The sequence below is a fragment of the Nicotiana attenuata genome, unplaced genomic scaffold (assembly GCF_001879085.1).
Source record: "Nicotiana attenuata strain UT unplaced genomic scaffold, NIATTr2, whole genome shotgun sequence".
Taxonomy (NCBI): Eukaryota; Viridiplantae; Streptophyta; class Magnoliopsida; order Solanales; family Solanaceae; genus Nicotiana; species Nicotiana attenuata.
The window spans coordinates 104,077-109,885 of record NW_017672277.1 but is presented as its reverse complement, the minus strand read 5'-3'; the positions used below and the strand labels follow the sequence as shown (position 1 = coordinate 109,885).

The 5,809-nt window shown below is 37.6% G+C and overlaps 1 long non-coding RNA gene across 1 annotated transcript; it reads left to right on the top strand.

Annotated features, from left to right (window-relative positions):
• The first annotated feature begins 777 nt into the window (after nt 1–777).
• Nucleotides 778–1,525, top strand: LOC109212580. Its single transcript, XR_002065888.1, has 3 exons — nt 778–883; nt 973–1,037; nt 1,138–1,525. It is a non-coding gene; the product is annotated as an uncharacterized LOC109212580 (long non-coding RNA).
• The last annotated feature ends 4,284 nt before the right edge of the window (nt 1,526–5,809 follow it).

The window sequence follows — 5,809 nt, the reverse complement described above, 5'->3', positions numbered from 1 at the left end:
GGAACTAGTGCAGGTGTCTTACAAGTGCTGACTGGGATAATGTGAGAACAATGGTGAAATTTCTTGAAGCTTTTTATTTGGTTACTTTGAGGGTCTCTGGTTTATTTATGTCACTTTCAATGTGTATTTTGTTGAAATTTGTGAGCTTGATCTTATTTTGAAAGAGTGGATGGAACATGAAGATGCTAGTTTGAAAGAAAAGGCAAAAAATAAAAAAATAAAATAAAAACATTTGTCAAGTATTAGGGTGAACCTGACAAAATAAACAAGATGATCTTTATTGCATCAATTTTGGATCCCCGTAACAAGCTTGACTATGTTCCTTTTGCAATTGAGAGGATGTCTGGAGAAAAAGAAGAGAAGAAATTGATATTAGAAGTGAAAAATTATATGTACTCTTTGTTTGATTATTATGTAAAGAAAAGTTAAAAAAGATCTACACCTGCTTCATCTAGAAACACAACAGATACTGTGAGTGGTTATGGTAGCTTTCTGAAAAGAGGAACAATGAGAACGAAATTGGAATTTGAGAGACATAAGGAAGTGACAGGAGTTTTAGGTGCTAAATCAGAGTTAGATAGATATCTTGATGAAGATATTGAGCCTGAAACAGATGAGTTTAAAATATTGAAGTGGTGGAAAATCAATGAGCCTAGATTTCCCATTCTTGCAAAGATGGCTCGTGATGTGTTAGCCATTCCTATTTCAAGTGTTGCATCAGAATGTGCATTCAGCACGGGAAGTCACATTCTTGACTCGTTTAGGAGTTCGTTGACGCCTAAATTGGTGCAATCTCTTATCTATCTCCAAGATTGGCTTAGAAGTGAACCTATTCCTATTAAAGTTGAGGAAGACTTGGAGTATCTGGAACAACTGGAACTTGGTAATTATTTTGTGTTTTGCATTTATTATACTACAAATAGTTTACTTGTTTATGTTTCATGACAAAGTTTTCTTTAATATTTTTCTTAGATTTGGCTAATTCTGCAAAAAATTCTACTATTATTGACATATAGTTGCAACCTGTGGCATGTGTGGTAAGTTGATAACCTTCTGTATATTTGATGATATAGCATTGATATATTTTAATATCAATCAATTGTGTTGTTTTGACTTATATCTTTTTTTATTGTAAAGGTTTGATCATGGCGCCTAAATTACAATCACATGTTTGGGATCACTATGAAAAGGTGGAGGAAATTGAAAGAGTGCGCATAATGAAAGGCATTCACTGTGGTCGAATTTACCATTGCCACATGAAGAAAAATGAGACTTACGGATTATGGTATCATCTTCATAAATGCTTAGATCAACAAGTAAATAGACAAGTGATGTTGCAGTAGTAACTTGCTAGTGAACTCTTTCGGTAGATAAGCTGCTGGTTGACTTTTGAGTATAGTGGAGAACTTTCTTATGTTTCATGCTACTTAATGTAGTTATTTTGCTGGTTTTGAGATTCCATTAGCATGAAAATTTTCTAACTTCTGGATTACTCTTTTGGTTATGTAATATTGCTTGTACTAAAAAGTGATTTCCTACTAGCTGCTCATGCTATCTTTTGGATAAAATGAATGAAGTTCTCGATTCTGTGCAAATTATCACATTGGCATATGGTTTTAACTTTTAAGTGAACGAAAAGGCACATGAATTAAGTGAATGAATTGGATAGCTTTGTTGGACAGTTATTTTGTCACTTTGAACCTTAAAATGACAAAAAGCTTATTATCACATTCTTGAGCAATAGTATGGACAAATCAGATTTATATAAATAAAAAAGGCAAAATGGCCTCCTAGCCACTTAAACTTGTACCCGATTGTCATACCGGTAAAGGAACTTTCTAATTCCCATATGAACACTTAAACTTGAGCATAGGCGAACTAATAAACACCTCCGACCTATGACTCAATGCGCGTGCACTACAGTTTTCACAACGTGGCAACCCAATCAGCAATAAAGGAATAAAAACATGCCACGTGTTAGGCGGGAAAACCCCTGATATTTCCCATTCATTTTTGCCCTAAAACACTAATTTTATTTTCATTTTTCCAGTCGTCTCTATCAACCCTCTAACATTTTCACTCGTCTGCTCAAAATGGAGTGAACGTTGTCATAGGATTCCATTAGATCATCTGAAGGTTGTGTTTATGCCTTTTTCTTTCAAAATTGGTCCCAAAACAAGAATCTGAGACAATCGTGTACTGTCCCTTTTTCCTCCACAAGAAACGTAGAAGTCATTAAAGGTCTGATTGTTGTCTTTCATGAAATTTCTTGTTGTTTTAGTGTATTTTTATTCGTTATTGAAGTTGGTCATGGTAGAATAATGTTTTGTATGCATGCAATGGTTTTTCGTTATTTAGGGTTTAAAATTGGGACTTTTTGGAATAACATACTAAATTAGGGATTTTGCCGGTTCCATCGCTTATTTGGCATATAGGGATAAAAATTAGGGCTTTTTATCATATCAAAATTTTTTATCTCTTAAAATGATATAGTTAGGGTTCTTTTCCAGCATTTGCTTGTTCTTTTTCAAACAATATTGTCTCATTCTTTTGAATATTTTACTATTTTGGACTTATCTTATGTTATTTTCATAGGCGTAGTGAGGTAGGATGGCTGTTCTTGTGAAATTACAATTTCACCACAGGGATAACTGGCAGTTGGCCCATTAATGAGGTATGAAAATGGTATAACATGGCCTTCTATTGTAACTGCTAAAACTGATGAATGCATGTTATTCAATTCAACAAACGGGTAAATGATATGGGGTACTTAGATGTGGACAAATTTGCATGCCGAGTCAATAAAAAAGGATCATTTCGATTCATTAAGTATGGTGCTGTTGTGTTAGAATTCTGCAAAGACCTTCATGATGGGGATTTTATTGATGTTTATTTATGTCACACTGTTAATATACCATGTGTTGATATTGAATTGGATGAAATGTTAAGTAGTGGTGTGGACCCCAGTGATTCCCCATATGATCAAACAGTTGGCTTTAGTGAAGTGCCACAAGGGCAAACAAGTAGAGCTAATGCTAGGGCAACAAACTCACCTACCAATGATATAAATAGTGGTTGTTTCACTGAGGGGAAGGGTAAAGGGAGGGCTGCTGATATAGAAGATTTACTGAGGATGAAGGATAGTTCTACAACTTTCATCTAGCCACAGATTCCGATTGTGATGAATTTGAGAGTAATTCTGGGAGTGAGGATGGTCAATATGAGGGTATTTCTGCTGAAGAGGATACATATGACTCACTTTATGATGCTGATGAGGATGTCGTTGGAGAGACAAGTGATATAGAAGCTGACCTTGTTGCTGCTAGACAGACCAAAGTAAATCAGAAGAACTGGAAAGAGAGATATAGTGATGTTAATGTAGATGAGATACCTAGTGGCCCTGTAGGTATTGACCCTGGATTTGAAGACATTTACAAGGACAAGACTGCTAAATATGCTGGAAAATTGGGAGGGGATGAGCAGTACCTAGATAATTTAGATCCAGGGAGTGAGGATAGTACTGATGATGATGTAGATGCAGATGCAGATGATGATGTGCATAACCTTCCTCCAAGAAGATATAGTAGAAAGGTCTACTTTGATCCTAACTGTAAGAAAATTATTTTCCAACTGGGAATGGTCTTTGAAAATGTTAAACAATTTAGATCTGCTTTACAAGACTATGCTGTATAGAGGACAGTTCAGTTAAAGTTGAGACCAAATGAGAGGAATAGGGTCAGGGCAAGATGTTTGAACTCTAGTAGATGTAGACGACATATTTTAGGCAGTTTACAGGGGCACACATAGAACTTCATTGTTAACACATACCACCCTGTCCATTCATGCTTCCCAGTCACAAGGAACAAGCTTGCTAACACAGGTTGGATAGTTAAACATTACAAAGATCATTAGTCAGCCTGACATAAAGCTCTAGAAGTTGCAAGAGTTGATAAGGATTAAGTATGATGTGTATGTAGGAAAACAATATGTGCCAGGGCTAGACAGAAGGTAATGGGTAAGTATTTAGGTGATTACAAAATGGAGTTTGCTAGGATTTATGATTATGCTGACAGGATAAGAACTACTAACCCAGGCAGCACTGTTGTGGTGAGGACTTCAAAAGAAATAGAACCTGGTAAAGAGGTCTTTGTGGGGATATACATTTTTTTACATACTTTGAAAACAGGTTGGTTAGAAGGGTGTAGAAGAGTAATTGGATTTGATGGTGCATTTCTGAAGGGTGTGTGTAAATGTGAGCTATTGTCATACATTGCTAAGGATGGTAATAACCAGACCTGTTGCTTGGGCAGTGGTTGAGAAAGAGACCAAGAACAGTTGGTCCTGGTTTTTTAGGTGTCTAATGGAGGAATTGAAATTGAAAGAATCTGAAGGTGATGGACTAACAATTATGTCTGATATGTAGAAGGTATGTGTATTGTTTTAATCTCATTTTTTACTTTAATATTTAAGATTTCACTGCAGCAACTCTAACAATGTATTTTTGTTGTTCACGGGACTTGTTCAAGCTGTATTTGAAATGATGCCAAATGCTGAGTATAGAATGTGTGCAAGGCACATACAGAGCAACTGAAAAAAAACTTGAGGTGGTGAGGAAAGAAGGAAGAAGTTCTGGGGTTGTTCAAGAGCTTCATTTGAAGCATTTCTGAAGGTTTAACTAGATGAGTTGGTAGAATTGGGTGGCAATAAGATAATAGAAGACTTGCTTAGATATCCCAAACTGTAACGACCCGACTGGTCGTTTTGAGCAATTGCGCCCGGTTCGGCAGTTTGGGGTCAAGAGCATCTTCACATTATGTATATCGACTTGTGTGCAGTTGGATTCAGTTTCCGGATGAATCGGAGTCGAATTGGAAGAAGGAATATAGTTCTGGAAGCTTAAGCGGAGAGGTTTGATCCATAGTTGACTTTTGTGTTATCGAGGTCGGAATGCAATTCCGAAAGTTGGAACAGCCCCGTTATGTCATTTGGGACTTGTCTGCAAAATTTGGTATCGTTTGGAGTTGATTTGATATGGTTCGGACGCTTGGTTGCAATTTTAGAAGTTCTTGAAGTTCATAGTGATTTTCATGCGTTTGGGCATCTGATTCATGGTTTTAGTGTTGTTTGAAGTGATTTGAGAGTGGGGCTAAGTTCGTATGATGTTATGGGATGTGTTGGTACATTTGGTTGAGGTTCCGGGGGCCTCAGATGAGTTTCGGGGTGAGTTTGAGCGAGTTCGGACATTTCGGCACTCGGAAGTTGTTCCGGATCGTGGGGGGTGGGGGTGGGTGGGTGCGTGGGGGAGGACGGACAGCGGTAAATAATCACACCAGCAGCTAAAAGGACCGCTGTCAGCGGTGATATTTCGCTGCAGCAGTGGAATTTTCGCGGCAGCAGAAAACGGTCCGCGGTCCGCGGTGAGGAAGAATCCGCAGGTTCACTGGTCTGACTTCGGAAGCCTATATCTTTTGATCTACAAGGAATTTTGAGATGATTCAAAAACAAAAGTTGTAGCCCTTCGTGTCTAGTTTTCAGAAACATAAAGAAATTACACTTTGGACATCTGTAGAGAAAGTTATATTCAAAATACTAAAGCATGTTACTGCAGTCAACATTCTCCGCGGGAGCAGTGGATTTACTGCGGTCAGCGGTGATAGACCGCGGTCAGCAGTGATGGAAATCTGGGAGGTGCACTATAAATATGAGGTTTAGGGTTTTATTTCATATTTTGACCTACAGAGCTCGGATCTTGGCGACTTTTCGAAGGTTTTCCAAGAAATTCATCGGGGTAAATGATTCTAACTCGGAT